This window comes from Vulpes lagopus, chromosome 8 (genome assembly GCF_018345385.1).
Source record: "Vulpes lagopus strain Blue_001 chromosome 8, ASM1834538v1, whole genome shotgun sequence".
Lineage (NCBI taxonomy): Eukaryota > Metazoa > Chordata > Mammalia > Carnivora > Canidae > Vulpes > Vulpes lagopus.
In genome coordinates this window covers 68,892,522-68,909,431 of record NC_054831.1, presented here as the reverse complement: position 1 = coordinate 68,909,431, position 16,910 = coordinate 68,892,522, and positions in this window count along the sequence as shown.

Sequence of the window (16,910 nt, the reverse complement as noted above, 5' to 3'; positions counted from 1 at the left end):
TGTCATGGGAAGAGCCATCTAAAATGGTTGATCAGAAAAACTACAAAGTCGCTATTCCACAGCAACTCTGTGTTCACATGATTTGGCTAATGGGCCTTCTTTGAAACAGATCTCAGTGAATACAGTTTGGGTTCATAATATTTGAGTCTACCATAATGAGACAAAATTGAATGTCGAATAATGATTTTTGGTGTATGCTAAAAATACACTGTTAACATGTTCCTACCAGGGATGGACTCCTGTCTTTAGGCCAAAACTTGAGAAGATGAAGTATAGCATTCAACCATCTGCCTAGAGGAGAGAGAGACATGTATTTTAAGGACAGAGGATCCCAAAGCTATAACATGGCCCAGGGGCAGACAGGCTTTCTTGATGTGCTAATCAGATTCAGCAGTAGCTAGACTGTCCTTGGAAAAGGTCCCCATGCAATTGGATCCATGTGTGGCCTCCAAGCTGCCATTGTAGCTGGTCCATTCATATGCTCATTGTTCCAGTCCCTGGGTGATCAGTAACCATGGCTAGCTAATGTCAATTGGTTGAATCATTTTGCCTACTTGGTTGTTCAGTGTCTCTTTTGTGGTGAGATGCTTTTTGGTAGGCATTAATATGTGCTACAAAAATCTTCACACTTCATGTATCTCTATCCCAGTCCCCCTTGAGTCTTTTCTTTCTAGGCCCTCGGCCAGCCAGCTATGACACCAGTCTCAGCCCCTAGAGTCAGTGTGTTCTAGATCTGAACATTGGCTCGGTGTGAGAACTAAGCAAGGCAACAAAACTTTTGATTGGGTGATTGCCTTCTACTCCTCCATCCTTGCCTCCTTCAGGTTATAAAAACTAAGAAGTACCCTGTTGGCTATTTTGCCTGTAAGGAAGGCCAGGGTCTATTAACAATTTCTGCAACTTCCTGTGGGTCAAGCCACTTTGGTTGCCCTTCCAACTTATGGTAACTGTGACTCCTTGGCTTGTAATGATTAAGGGACCCTTCATGGCCCCATCCTTTTTAAATATCTTGTATTAAAGGCCAGCTCTGTGTCTGCCTCACCTACCCTCAGTTCTGGCCTGCAGAATTCATCTCACCACCAGTTTCCCTTGACTATTCCTGCTCCCAGACCTGCTTAGGTCTTCCATGAAGTAAAAGCCAAGACGGGATTAGGCTGGCAATAGCCTACTGGTAACTGTGGTTGAGAATGAAGACCGAAGTGGGTCCCAAGGTGTCTCACAGTCTGAGACAGTGTATCAGTGATGTTCCATAGCAGGTTGTTTTGAGGGGACTTCTGACCCTACATGGTCACCTTATCCAAGATCACACAATAATTCTTGTCAAAAGAAGGACATTTCCTTAGATATAACAGTCTGCAGAGGTTCTTCTGATCCTCCAAGGAGAAGAAAAGATTCCGTTATGAGCCAGAGTGGGATCTGCCTCTTTTTCAGCCTCTTATTTTCTTGGACTATGCCTTGGCTCTATCTACCTTTGAGAAAAGAAATCCATTGCTTACCCATCTCGGGACAGCCCCTCTTTAGCTACATAGAGACCCCACTATAGTTTTGAAATAACCATTTTCCTGGATTTTATCACCCCCTCCAAGAGATTTCCCTTGACTTTTTTCTTCACTTTCTTTCCCTTTACCTTATTTTTCTCCAACATACTTAATTACTGTCTATATAACGTTATTACATATTTGAGTGTTTGTTTACTTGCTCATTTTCCTGTGGCTCCTATTAGAATATAAATTCCATGACAGGTGGGACCTCCTTTGCCTTTTTCACTGCTGTATCATTCAGTGTTCAGCACACACATGCCTGACACACAGTATGTGCTTAGTCCATGACTATTGAATGAATACATCAAATATTAGGCAGGCAAGCCTCCCCCAACACATATCTAAAACCAGCCCTGGAGGAGGGAACAAGGATAGAAAAAAGATGTTTTTCTAGCTCCATTATGGATACCTCACAAGGATCCTACAAATTAAGCATCTGCAAAACGATGAGTTTTGTAGATGAATTTTACAGATGAATAAATTGAGGTTTGTAGATATAATATTCACAAAGCCACCCACTTAGTAAATGATGGAGCGGAGACTTAAATTCAGATCCAAAGTGTATGCTCTCAACCACTATAGGATGCTTATAAGAACAACAAAACCCCAGCATCTAGCTTCTAAATTGATGAGTTCTGGGGCACCTGGGTGGCTTGGTGGTTGAGTGCCTGCATTTGGCTCAGGTCATGATCCCAAGGTCCTGGGATCAAGTCCTCCATCAGGCTCCCTGCTTCTCTCTCTGCCTCTCTGTGTCTCTCATGAATGAATTTTTTTTTTTAAAAAAAGGTAATTTCTAAATTGATGAGTTCTGACAAATAATAAACTAGCTCCATCTCCAGACTTCTTGAGTGAGATGACACTCATCATCAATCTACATAATTGCTAAATTACAAAACAGGCATCGTGAATAACCCTAAAGCACTTCTAAATTTTCCAACTAACAACTGCGTACATCTTCTCCTGCAAAGTGAAGTAATACTGTTTGCTAATCAGGCCTCAGGAGGGCTTAACTGTTCCACACAGAATATCACAGAAATCTAGAGAACCATTAAGTCATTACCTAGTGCCAAATTGAATGCTACCACGTATTTTTCTGGGATTTTAACCTGTCTAGCATCTAATGACTCAGAAAGTGTGTCTCTTATTTAATCCCTGTCAAGATTTGTTTCTCACCAAGAAGCTACTAATGACCTCCCTTGTCAGGGAAGTTAGTCCCTTCAGATACCTGTCAAATGATTTTATGTAGTTAATCTAAAGCAAAGGTAAGAAAGGAAAAAAAAGTAGCAGAATGATTCTAGAAAGCAAACGAGACAAAGCTCTCAGCTGGGAAGAGTCTAATTGTTATTAGCACCTCCACTGCTGGTGGGGGCATGAAAAAGCCACACAAATCAAACACCAGAGTCGAAAATCAAATACACATCAACTTAAATCCTACTCTTCCATTAACCTGATAAATTATTCAACCTTCTTACACATTTAATAAAACTCCGAAACACGCTCCAGAAAATATTTGCATATAACATATTATTTGAGAAATAAATAAAGCCTTGGTAAAGGGGTACGGTTTTACCCAACTAGTTCTGATCAAAGTACCCAAAGCGAGCTGTCTGTGCTGTAGATTTCTTTGTCACTTTCTTCAAAGGGCAATCCTTTTTTGATTGGCCTTTACCATGGTGTGGTTGCTTAGTTCCTGGTGAGTGGGATCAGCTTGATTTACTAGCCAGAGGTCTTGTCCCCAGACAGGTCTCCTGGGGAGAAAATCCTTTGTTTGAATCTTTCCCATAAAAGTGTGTGTGTGTGTGTGTGTGTGTGTGTGTGAGAGAGAGAGAGAGAGAGAGAAAGAGATTCAGAAGATAATTTTTGAGTCATTAACACCCTTAAAGATACCTAAGAAGATTCCTCCAACCAAGTGAAATGTAGAAGGAACCTCTGTCCATTCTTCAAAGGCAATTGATCCTTTGACATTGAATGGTGAGGCAAAAAAAAAAAAAAAAAAAAAAAAAAAAAAAAAAAAAAAAAAACCTAAGAGGTCATTGCGGTGTCCAAAGAAATACTGACATCTACTGGTGGGTCTGGAAGTCACAGGACTTTTCCAAGGGCCACATTTAACTACAGAATTGAGGGATTAAAATGATCCAACAGACACTACTCAGAATTCTTTAAGTAAAAAATGAATTTGTTATGACTATTAAGACACTTTTGAACATTTCTATTATATATCGTAGTCCTTTTACGGCAAGATAGATTAATAATCATTGACCAAAACATTTAGCCAGCAAGAGGCACGGTCAAGGCAAGAGTAAAATAAACCAAATTCGGTTCTGACTTTTTTGTGATCCCAAAACACACCTCTTAAAAACTATGCTTCAAAAAACAGCAAGAATGATAGGAAGTAGTACTGCTTCATCAAAAGATTGACCTGTGTTTCAATCCAGAAACTTTCATTTAGCTTTGTAATTTTACCAAAGTACTTAATCTCTCTAAATCTGTCTTCTGACCAAAAAAGAGGATTAAGAATACATCCCCCAAATGATAATTTGAGGTGATTAGCACAAATGCTTTGCTCATGTTGAATAGTCCATGGAGTTGTTACCATATATTTAAAAACAGGAAAGAAAACGGGACCATTTGGTTCTTGATGACCAAGTTATGATTTGGAGAGAGACTGTTAAACTTTAATTTGCACACAAATAACCAGGGATTTTTTTAACTTTTAAAACAAAATTTTAAAAATTTTTATTTAAGTTCAATTTGCCAACATATAGTATAACACCCTGTGCCCATCTCATCATGCGCCCTTCTTAATGCCTATCACCCAGTTACCCCATACCCAGCCACCTCCCCTTCCACAACCCTTTGTTTATTTCCCAGAGTCAGGAGTCTCTCATGGCTTGTTTTCCTCTCTAATTTTTCCCCACTCAGTTTCTCTCCCTTCCTGTATGGTCCCTATCACTATTTCCTATATTCCACATGAGTGAAACATATGATGATTGTCTTTCTCCAATTGACTTACTTCACTCAGCGTAATACCCTTTAGTTCGATCCACGTCAATGTAAATCATAGATATTCATCCTTTCTGGTGGCCGAATAATATTCCATGGTGTATATATATCACATCTTCTTTATCCATTCATCTACCGAAGGACATCGTGGTTCCCTCCCCAGTTTGGCTATTGTGGACATTGCTGCTATGAACATTGGGGTGCAGGTGTCCCAGCTTTTCATTGCATCTGTATCTGTGGGGGTACAATTGCTAGGTCATAGGGTAGCCCCATTTTTTACTTCTTGAGGAACCTCCATAGTGTTTTCCAGAGTGGCTGCACCAGCTTGCATTTCCGCCAACAGTGCAAGAGGGTTCCCCTTTCTCCACAACCTCACCAACATTTGTTGTTTCCTGTCTTGTTAATTTGAGCCATTCTCACTGGTGTGAGGTGGTATCTCATGGTGGTTTTGATTTGTATTTCCCTGATGGCCAGTGATGCGGAACATTTTCTCATGTGCTCATTGGCCATGTGTATGTCTTCTTTGGAGAAATGTCTTTTCATGTCTTCTGCTCATTTTTTGACTGGGTTGTTTGTTTCTTGGGTGTTGTGTTTGATAAGTTCTTTATAGATCTTGGATACTAGCCCTTTATCTAATATGTCATTTGCAAATATCTTCTCCAACTCCATAGATTGCCTTTCAGTTTTGTTGACTGTTTCCTTTGCTGTGCATAAATTTTTATCTTGATGAAGTCCCAGTAGTTCACTACTGCTTTTGTTTCTGTTGCCTTCATAGATGTGTCTTGCAAGAAGTTGCAAGCTGTGGCCAAGTTCAAAAAAGTTGCTGCCTGTGTTCTCCTCTAGGATTGTGATGGATTCTTGTCTGACATTTAGATCTTTAACCATTTTGAGTTTATCTTTGTGTATGGTGTAAGAGAATGGTCTAGTTTCATTCTTCTGCCTGTGGCTGTCCAATTTTCCCAACACCATTTATTGAAGAGACTATCACCAGGGAATCTTGTTAAAATAAAGGTTCTGATGGAGTCAGTCAGGGGCGAGTCTTACAGAATGAATTTCTAGCAAGCTCCCAGGTGATGCCGCTGCTCCTGAGGGATGCTGGTGGGTAGCCAGGATGTATGGGTCCACTGCCCTCTGGTGGTCAGGAGCGTTGAGATGGCCTTGATCCACAGCCTTCTGCTCTGAGGGAATGCGTTTCAGGAGTCAATAGCTCTGAAAATTTCAGTCATTCCAATCAATACATGGATGAAGAGAGCACAAGATGGCTCTGCACAAGGATGAGGCTGTAGAAAAATAGAAAACCTCTTTCTTGTGCCCTTCCAATTTATGGATTCTTATAAGAGACATAAAGTATTTTGGTTCTGAATCGAACCTACCCCCATAAGAGGGGTTCAGGGAATTAAAGCTCAGCAGTTAATTTGTTCTATTGCAGCTCTAGGCTTTCTGCAGGCTCTGGCAATTGTGAGCTTTCCAAAGATCATGGGCTTTGGAGTCACAGGTAAGTATGTGTCTTGGCTTTGCCACTTGCCACCAGTAAGTTCTTGGGCAAGTTCCTTAACTTCTCAGACTATACTCGGAAAGCTAAGCGAGATAACACAAAGAAGGCCGGAGGACATACACTGCTCAGTAAATGACAGTATTATTATTGTTCTCAGGACAAAACAGCCCAGCTCCCATTTCCCTTGTTTTTGTTTTGTTTTGTTTTTGGTTTTTGGTTTTTGTTTTGTTTTTAATCACATGCTGCCGCTTTGGGGAAAGATGTGTTAGAACAGGCAGCAGGACATCACAGACAACACATTTTGGAGGAAGCAAGATGTGGGAGCTCGTCATCCTCCTGACTTCTCCACGTACAGATGGCCCCTACTTACAAAATGACTGATGGGTTTTTGACTTTAGGATGGTGTGAAAGTGATACACCTATAGCAGAAACTGTACTTTGAATTTTGAATTTGGATCCTTTCTGGGCCGGTGGTATGTGAAAGGATAGTGTCTCTAGTGATGCTGGGCAGCCGCAGCGAGCCACAGCTCCCAGTCAGCAGCCATCACGAGGGTATACCCACCAATTTATTTGCAACTATTCCGCATCCATCCAATCATTCTGTTTTTCACTTTTGGTTCAGTGTTCAATACATTACATGAGCTAGCCCACACTTTATTACAAAATAGGCTGTGTGTTAGATGATTTTGCCCAACTGTAGGCGAATGCCAAGTGTTCTAAGCATGCTTATGGCAATCTGGGCTAAACTATGATGTTTGCTAGGCTAGGTATAATAAATACATTTCAACTGAGGCTATTTTCAACTTAGGATGGGTTTATCAGGACATGACCACATCATAAGCTGAGGAAGATCTGGAGATACACAGCATCTTTTTTAAAAATTTTATTTATTTATTCATGAAAGACACAGAGAGAGAGAAAGAGACAGAGAGAGGCAGACACACAGGCAGAGGGAGAAGCAGGCTCCCTCCCGGGAGCCTGATGTGGGACTTGATCCCAGGACCCTGGGATCATGACCTGAGCCAAAGGCAGAAGCTCAACCACTAAGCCACCCAGGTGCCCGAGAATATATTTTATTCTCCATTATAGATAAGTTTGTCCTTGAGTGTTGGGGACATATGCCAGCCAGGGGCTGTCCAACATCCAAACTACCCTTTTATTAGCTCCCTTTTAGGAAATCTCTCATATTATCGAATCTTTTCTCCTGAAGTCACATACCCAGGTCTTTCCTTTCACTATCACAGAGCAGTCGGGAAACCAAGGATCCACTTGGACATCAGGTCCTTGAACGTTAGGAGAGCGAGGGACTCAGAGTACATAATTGTGGCCTCATCAATGATGACTGGGGACCAGACGCCAGGGTGGCTTCAGGTACGGTTCCTGCTGCCTGCCTGGTTTTCCCATGCTTTTGGGTATTGTGGCTGATTTCCAAGCCTGGTCCTCATAGCCCTCCTCACATTCCTATAAGTTCTCTTTCTGTTCAAGATAGCCCCAGAGCTGGATTCTACTGCTTGCCCCTAAGATCCGGACTAACTGCCTAAGAGATTAGCAACTGCTTTGCTCTTTCTTCTTTGCTAAAGCCACTGCCAACATTCTTGTAATAGGCCAAGCGAACACAATTCAAACCATAGTTCATCAAACGGTGCAACGTAGAGGAGAACTAAGAAAGGCAGGGTAAGGAATTAGAATGTAGCTACCCTTCCTTTAAGATGTTTCATTTGCATCTCGCTTCACTCTCCATGAATCAGGCATTAATGTCCCTTTCTAAAAACATACCACATTAATGAATGAAATTCTGCTTGATAAGATATATTTATGTACACGACTGGCACCCTGCAATACCACGAGTGCGGCTGAAAAGTGCTATGTGCCTCGTAAATTTAGAACTGCATTTCCTAAATGTCAAGTGTTTATTACCTGGAAAAAAGAAAGGAAAAACAACTCTACATTTTAAAAATGTTCTGTGGCTTCCTTGATGAGACATTTTAAGGACCATTAGCTGTCTCAATAGAAATTGTATTTTAGAGAGGGGAAGAATGTGAAAGATTGTTCTCTAGTTTAAGATTATACCTTCCACCTTGCAATGAAGCTGTAAACTCAAGCAGGCATTCTGCACCCCAGTTATTCCAAGTCATCTTTCTTTGCTCTCACCTTTAAACCTCTTTCTCTACTTGAAAGACAAACGCTTGTGAAAGCATTCAGCCCAGGGCCAGCCTCAAATGAGACCTGAGGAAATGGGATTCCTACCCCTCTTCTTTCACTTAACTCGAGGAGTAAATGCTGTGACTGGGACCTAAGGGTTAAAACCAGTTCATCACTGGATTTCACGAACATGACAGATCTTGTACATATCTTATGTGGCTCCTGGAAATGGGTTTTGTCAAAGGGAACGATCAGTTTGAAAAAAAATTCCGCTCAAGATTTTCAGAAAGGATAATAAGATTTAAAAAATATTGGTTTTTCTATCTAGCAAACTAAAAAACTATTCTTCATCTGATTTCTTTTCCATCCTTCCTGTTTTAATTTAGGACCCTAGGGAATATAAGCATCTAATTGTCAAGAGTTCAGCTCCAGAGCATCCAGACCTCAGAGCGGTTCAGTTGGTTTTTCTTGCATGATGGTTTATGATAATGGATTCTTTGAGAAACTCTTTCATCAGTTACCTCCTTCATTTTTATTTTGATTTGCTCTGAGCAATCCGGGGTATAAGTAGGCTCAGAGCTAATATTTCCTAGAAATTAATGTCAAGATGTTAATTCTGTAAGATGTGCTTTCACAAGTACAAAAAAAAAAACATCAAGGAGAGTCATCTCTAATGGATGCATGCTTTGTTGTAAGAACACTCATGGATAAGTAAACAAATAATCCTTTAGGAAGAAGAAAGCAGCTTGAACTGGCTTCTCCTGACCTGACCTTTGTAGATTGCAGAGTTGATTTCAGAGTGCTCCCTCTAAATCTCTAATAATTTTCTTAAACTGCTGCTTGCCACAAGGAACTGGAAAGTCTTAGATTAATTGCCACTCAGGCAATATTTATTACACACACTATATGTGAAAAGCAACAGAATAGTGTGGGGAGGAACAACTGGGTGGTTCAGTGGTTGAGCATTTGCCTGCAGCTCAGGGTGTGATCCCGGGGTCCTGGGATCGAGTCCCACATCGGGTTCCTGCAGGAAACCTGCTTCTCCCTCTACCTGTGTCTCTGCCTCTCTTCATGTGTCTCCCAGGAAGGAAGGAAGGAAGACTAGTGTGCAGAACTTCACAATGGTGATACATGTTTTCAAAAAATGCACCGTTCAACATAGGCCAAGTGTGCATGTGTCACATTAATTGAGGTACTAACGGTCCTTAAGAAAAGAGATCCACTAGTGCAGGAGACAGAGAATCTCTTTAATGGGACTATCAAACGCAAAAGGACACAACATTAGCCAGCTGCATTCCCAGAGGAAATGGTTCATCCCTGCATTGGGAGAAATGGCAACTCTTGAAGCAGGAGAATAGAGATCAGCCAAATGGGGAGGGACTTGGTCTCTAATGGTACGCCACTGGAGGCTTAACTAGCTTAGCACCTGTTGTGGTTTAAAGGTCAGCAAACTGTGCCCTTATCCTTCCACATCAAGCTCGTCTCTCAGGCAGCTTGTTGGCTTTCCTTGAGATAGTTTGGCTTAACGAAGTTAAGATCTTCTGGAGGATCTTCCCAGACCACAAGGAAGGATTACATAGAACCCTCTTGTATGGTATAGCAGTACTCTTTTTTTTTTTTTTTTTTAGCAGTACTCCTTTAGACGAAGTGCTTCTAGAAAGTTGAAGCTTCAGTCCTACCTCTATAGTGATTAACATAGATTATCACTGCTGGCATGTTAAGTGGATAGCTTAAAAACCCAACATATGGAATAAAATAACTCTATGAGCCTCAAGGTCAAAAGTCTACACTGGTCCTGGCTGTGCTATTCACCAGCTGTGGGGCTGACATGGGGGTCACTGAACCTCACGGAACTGCAACTTCCCCTTCTACAACATGGGAAAGGGCACCCCAATGGACTAGATGAGGCAGTGATATACGTAAAGCCACTATGAAAACAACAACACTCCACCCACCGATCAATGTCTTGTTTATTATTGATGACCAATAAATTGGAAAGAACAGACTCTGATATATGATCCACTGAGGATCGAAAACTTGGAAATGAATGGGGAATAAACTTTTAAGTAATCAAGGATGGAGAGATTTGCCAGTGCAGGCAAACTTTTATGTTCCTTTCAAGTTCCATGTGATTGTGATATATAAAGCACCTCAGAAATGAGGTAAAATCCATTTCGCTGGGGGTGGTATGTAGGAAGGGCAATATTTCCTATCACATGCACATGAAAAAGCTGAGAAACTTCATTTCCAATCAGGACACACTGCTGCTTGCTCTCTTCGCTGGATTAATTAAAAAGCATTCTATATCGAAACACTCCTAATATAAAAAAATGAAGCAAGCATGTTTTATTATGATGGTTCAGGGCTTAGGGCATGGGTAAAGAAGGATCAATATGAATTCTTCTTTCTTCAAGGATAAAAGAGTTTCATTATAACCTGAGAAATAAAAACCATGTTACCATATAATCTATAGTTAGCATGTCAAGAACTCCATAAAAATATTCAATGTTTTGAAAAAAGCTTTAAAGCACACTGCATAATAAACCCCATTGCCAGAAGATTAAATCCAAATTATAGCATTATTCAGAAACTGCCTCAGTCAAAATAGCTATTTCCTGCCTATCCTCCAAACCCTCTAATTGCTTCCTTAACCTCGAGCTCCATTCGATTTATAATTTTTTTATTTAAAGTTTGTAAGAAATTAATTTCAAAGTTTGAATTAGATGATTTTCCAATTCCTTCCAATTCTTCATTTTGCAGATGGAGAAAACCCAGTATTGTGATAGGACTCAAATTCCCACTCTATTTTGGAGATTTTAAAAAAGTTTTTATGTATTTGAGGGGGGTGAGGGAGAGCACAAGCAGGGAGGAGATGTTGAACCAGACTCTGCTGAGCAGAAAGCCCAACACCAGGCTCGATCTCAAGACCCTAAGATCATGACCTTAGCTGAAGGCAGAGGCTTAATTGACTGAGCCACCCAGGCGCCCCAATTCCCACTTTATTTTGATACCCTAAAAAGAGCTGAGTTAGAGATGATCAAATAGAAACAAAGTAAAATGACAACTGAACATTGCTCACTTAGACATGTAATCATTTTATAACTTGTGTATTAAAGGAAATGAACATTTTATGCTGTTCTTTATTTTTATTTTTGCAGAGAATATCCTGTTCTTTAAAATTCATCCTAAAATTCATCCCATTAGTCTCCAATTTAATGTAAAACCCATATTTTATTCTTATTTTTGTTGATTTCCAAATCTGAGGTCATACTCACTCATTGGTCTAAAACTAAGACACAGCATGCATGGGGTGCCTGGGTGTCTTAGTCAGTGAGGCATCTGACTCTTGATCTCTTGACCTCAGGGTTGTGAGTTCAAGCCCTGCATTGGGCTTGGAGCCTACTTTAAAAAATAAAAAAATAAATCAAAATAGGACACAGCCATGCCATTCTTGTTCCTTCCATCTATCTTAAGCAGCAAACAAAGATCTCAGGTTGATGGGTATCTCAGATTTGGAGGTAAATTAACACTGCATCTGACTGAAATAATTTTGCTTCTGTGTGCTCAGCCAAGGTATACACCATTTCTTCAACAGAACCCTTAAATACCTATAACTGTAGTAGATCAAAGTTATGCAGTCCATTTACACTCTTGCTTTTACTTTAAATCCATTCAAAAGAACTTTAAAAATATGAAAGGTTGCCCTATTTCTCTCTTACCAAACAGACAGGATCACAATACTCCTAATATATTAACCCATTATAGGTTCCACTTTTATGTACCTATTTCCTATTAGGGAAAAATGAGTCCTGAGGAAGATTCCTTGGAAGTCTGAAAAAAATTAGTTTTCAATACCTCATCCACAAGACTTATATAAATGCCCTCAAGGATGTTACTTACTCTCTTTTTATACCAGATCCTTCCTATGTAAATTAAGGAATATGTTGTAGTTTCTGTTGCTGATATTTTCCTAACCAAGCAATAATTACCCAAACCTCATGGGCTGTCCTGTGAAAATAAACACTGGAAAATAATATCTTTGAATTGATAAAGCAAAATGAATAAAAATAAGATGAAACCTAATAAAGCAAGGATGTTAATGAAAGCTTTATATTGAGAAATCAGATATATAAGTCAACTTGCTTCTTCTTTTATTAGCATCTGAAATTTGATATGCATATTAATATCCAGTATGGAGTTCTCTATGGTTGCAGGAATACGTTAGAATATCAAAATATATGACTCAAAATGTTAAAGCTATAGCAAGAAAGTCACAAGAAAAAAAAACCCATGACTAAAAATCAAAAAATATTTTATCCCTACCATGTGCCAGACAATATTTTAAGTGCTAGGGATACACAGTGAACAAGCGCTAGGGATACACAGTGAACAAGTCAAAGACCCTGCCCTCTGTGGTCACATAATATTGCTAATATAAACTCAAAAAAAATTTCATTCTTACTTTTTCTTTTCTTGGACTATAGGTTTAAGGGAAAATTTGGAAAAACACACTATGGAGGTGGGCAGAAAAAAATATTCCAGTTCTCACAAATGAAGTACTAATCTCCTTCCTCTCTGGGAATGACATCCTTTCTCTATATTAACCACCTGGACCAGCAATACTTACCCTGATTAAATGCTCATCTGTCAGCCTCCTGTGATTAATTGCAATTACTGAATTCACTGAGTGCCTTATGAAAGGTGCCATCAGGTGCTAGAGCAGATGCACTCAACATGAGACAGGATAGAATTTCCTATTTTTAAGGCACTTGGAATTTACATATATGAAAAAAAAACAAACAAGCAAGTCTAGAGCAGATCAAGATACAAACCCCGAGTATCTTTCTGAATCATGTAAAGCAGACAGTCAGCTTTGTAGATGAATGATATATTTTGACTTAAAGTTTCTGTTTGCCTGGTCCAGTTGAAAGTAAACATGCCAGCACTTCATAAAATTATGTCTCCAAACCTTCTCTCCCTGGACCCCATCTCTGCCTTGGGAAATCTCCATGATGTTCTACTTTTCAGGCACCCAGAACGCTGTTGCTTTTTTCACTCTCAACCCACTACCCAAATTGGGAATGTTTCAACACAAAGTAGAGACTCAGAAAGCAATTCATTCTAAAATGTTTGCTCAACCCAATACAGCATTTTCTTCAAATCTCATATCCTATGCCCCCCACAACCCACATGTCCCTTCCACTCTCCCTACCCCAAACTTCCAACAAAAAAAAGGGAACGTTTTCAGGATCCAAGGAACTCCTGAAATCACATCAAGGCCTTTTCAGGGGTCTCAAGGAAAACCCGAGGTTGGCTTTTTGACCAATTATCAGAGGCAGAAAGAGCCCAACAGTCTCAGGATGTGCCCTATCAGAGCTGAAGGAGCTTGTGTTGCTAACAGAGGAAGGTGCTGTCCCTTTTCATCACTGACATCTTAAAAACACTAATATATATATATATATATATATATATATATATATATATATAAGTCAACTTATATATATTATATATAATATATAATATATATATCCCCAAGTCCTTAACACAACCTTCTCTAGGTAAGCACTTTTCAATTTTGTCTTTTCAACTCATTTTCGTGATAGAGATGAGCTGTGTCCAAAACCCACCTCACTCTCAGGGTTACTTGGGAAACACAAATTCTACTCCATAGCCCTGTCTCTTTCCCAAAGAAAGCATACCACACCTGTTCATGGGGATTGTCTTGAGTCCACTCTGTTTTATTTTTGAGAAAGTAAATCATTTGTGAACTTAGACAATTTGTTAGTTACAACTTAATCAGAACGTGCTTCATAGCTAATCTCAATATTTCTATTGAGAGCTACTACCTCTATTCAAGGATTCAGCAAATGTCTGTAAAGGGCTAGATCGTAAATACTTTCACCTTTGTGGATCATACGGTCTTTGGGGCAACTTTTCAACTCCACCATTGAAGCATAAAGTGCCACAGATGATACCTAAATGAATGAGTGTCTGTGTTCAAGAAGACTTTATTTATGATAACAAGCAGGCTGGATTGGGCCCATAGGCCATAGTTTGCTGGTCCTGCCCTAACCAGTTCTTGCCCCCCTTCACAGCCTCTCAAGGACCCCACCCCAGTCTTGGCCCATTGCTGGTGACCTTCTCTCCTTTCATGCAATAAATTATCCTCTCCCCTCCCAACAAGATTCTCAATATATATTTCATTCTTTCTTGAGCATTCGATGTGATTTTACTTACATTTCTTAAATAGCTGTTTTCCTTTGTTATTCTGAAACACATTCTTATGCCTTCTATTTTATTTCTGCCCATGTTAATATATAGTTTTGACAGAGAAGTACATTTCTTTCATTAAATGAAAATGCGTTTCCTCCGTTAAAAAAAAAGAGCACTACTGCATTTACAAATTTTCTAGTCGGCAGTAATTATTGCCAAAGAGAGCAAGTCTTCTAATTAACAAATCCTGGATTCTAAATGGTATGCCAGACTACTCAATTTTTTCTGTTGCTCTTTAATTCCCTCGCTGGAAGTCTCAGGCTTGGCTTTATCCCCATCATCACTTCTTGTTTTTAGCCTAATCTTGGTTGTACTCTAGGTCATGTTAATTATCCCCACTAAATTGTTTGTTTACCTTAGGTAGGGGACCTCTTAGCCTATAGAGTTCAGAAAGTGTCAGAATCTCTGTGACCCACAGTTCTACTACTGTTACCTACCAGGCAACAAAAGCAACACCTGACTATCTATGGCTTTGTTTTTCTGGTTTCATTCTTTTCCCTCTCTCTCTCTTTCCCTCCCTGCCTGCAACCTCTACATTAATAACCTGATTAGGACACTAAAATTCAAACACAGAAGAATAGTAAGTACTGTAGTTTTATTAAAGAATGAAGTCCAGAGAGAAGGTGAAGATATCATGCTAGAGAATAGCAAGTACAAGGTTGAAAAGGTAAGTGATGAGGAGTTTAGCAAAATGGTGCCTTGAGCGCCTTCCTGATGTCCTCTCCTCTTGACTCTACCTTCCAGCTATTTCTGTTCAGCCTGGCACATGTTAGCTTTGAGCAGACCTGAGGACATGTGCAGAGTCTCTGTGCAGGCCATTAAGAGACAGCTTAAGCAGGACTTTTCTCCTCTTTTTTTTTTAAATAATAAATTTATTTTTTATTGGTTTTCAATTTACCAACATACAGAATAACACCCAGTGCTCATCCCGTCAAGTGCCCCCCTCAGTGCCCGTCACCCATTCACCCCACCCCCCGCCCTCCTCCCCTTCCACCACCCCTAGTTCCTCTTGATGCCAAATCAACTGTATTAGTTTCCCGTTACTACCCTAACAACTTATCACAAAATCAGTGGCTTATAGCTGCATTTATCCCTGCTGACCACTTGATTTTTTGCCCAGTGAGACCCATTTGAGACTTCTTACAGTTCTATAAGTCAAACATCACCATGGCATCTTTAACCTTTATCTGACTCTGACCTTACTGCCCCATTCATTCATATATGAGAACCTTTGTGATAACACTGGGCACACTCAGATAATACCGAATAATCTCCCCATCTCAAGGTAAATTACTGGCAGCCTTAATTCCATCCACAACTTTAATCCTCCCCTTGTGATACAACATAACACATTCATAGGTTCAGAAGATTAAGACATCTTTGACAGTCTAGTATTATGCTTGCTGTATTAACTGAGCCTGGAGTTCAACAAATGAGAATTCCAGATGCATCCCTGTGCATATCCTATCAAATTTTCTGAATTCTAAAACCAAAAATAAACTTTTACAAGATTTTAGACAGACAATATAGTAATTTATACACACATACACCCCTATAAGATTGGCATTAAGTTCATCTGTGGAATGAACATGGAAGCTGATGGACATCTGCAGACTTCTGCAGCAAAGAACACCCCTGCCACCCAAGAAACATGTATCCATCTAAGACAGCATTCACTCATCCAGGAAGGTAAAGATATTTGTTTATGAATATACAGGATTCCAAAATCATATTCTATGAACCTCATCCAAGGACAATATTATTCAAGGCAAAGATTTTTAGTCAAACAATAAAATATTCACAATAGAGCTCAGAAGATAAAGATAGAATGGGAAAGCAAGTGGTCAGTAACCAGCCCTGAAATATACAAATCGTTAAATCTAAATGAAGAATGGTTGTATCTGAAGATTAGAAATTAGAGGCCTGGGATGCCTGGGTGCCTTAGTGGGTTAAGCATCTGCCTTTGGCTCAGGTCATGACACCAGAGTCCTGGGATCAAGCCCCACATTAGGCACCCTGCTCAGTGGAGAGTCTACTTGACCCTCACCCTTTGCCCCTCCCCTCACTCATTTTCTCTCTAATAAATAAGTAAAATCTTGAAAAAATAAGATATTATGGGTGCTTGGGTGGCTCAGCAGTTGAGCATCTGCCTTCAGCTCAGGGCGTGATCCTGAGGTCCTGGGATCGAGTCCCGCATCGGGTTCCCAAGGGGAGCCTGCTTCTCCCTCTGCCTATGTCTCTGCCTCTCTGTTTCTCTCATGAATAAATAAATAAAATCTTTAGAAAAAAAGGAAGTTAAAAGTTTAATTTATTTGACTGGCCTCAGTGACAAAAATATAATTTACAGTTTTAATTGATAAGAAGCCTTGAGAGAAAAACTAGTCTTGATGATATAAGTCTTCAAGGGTTGTATTGATATTGCTTTTCTTAGCAAGACAAGAAAGAGAACAAAGAAA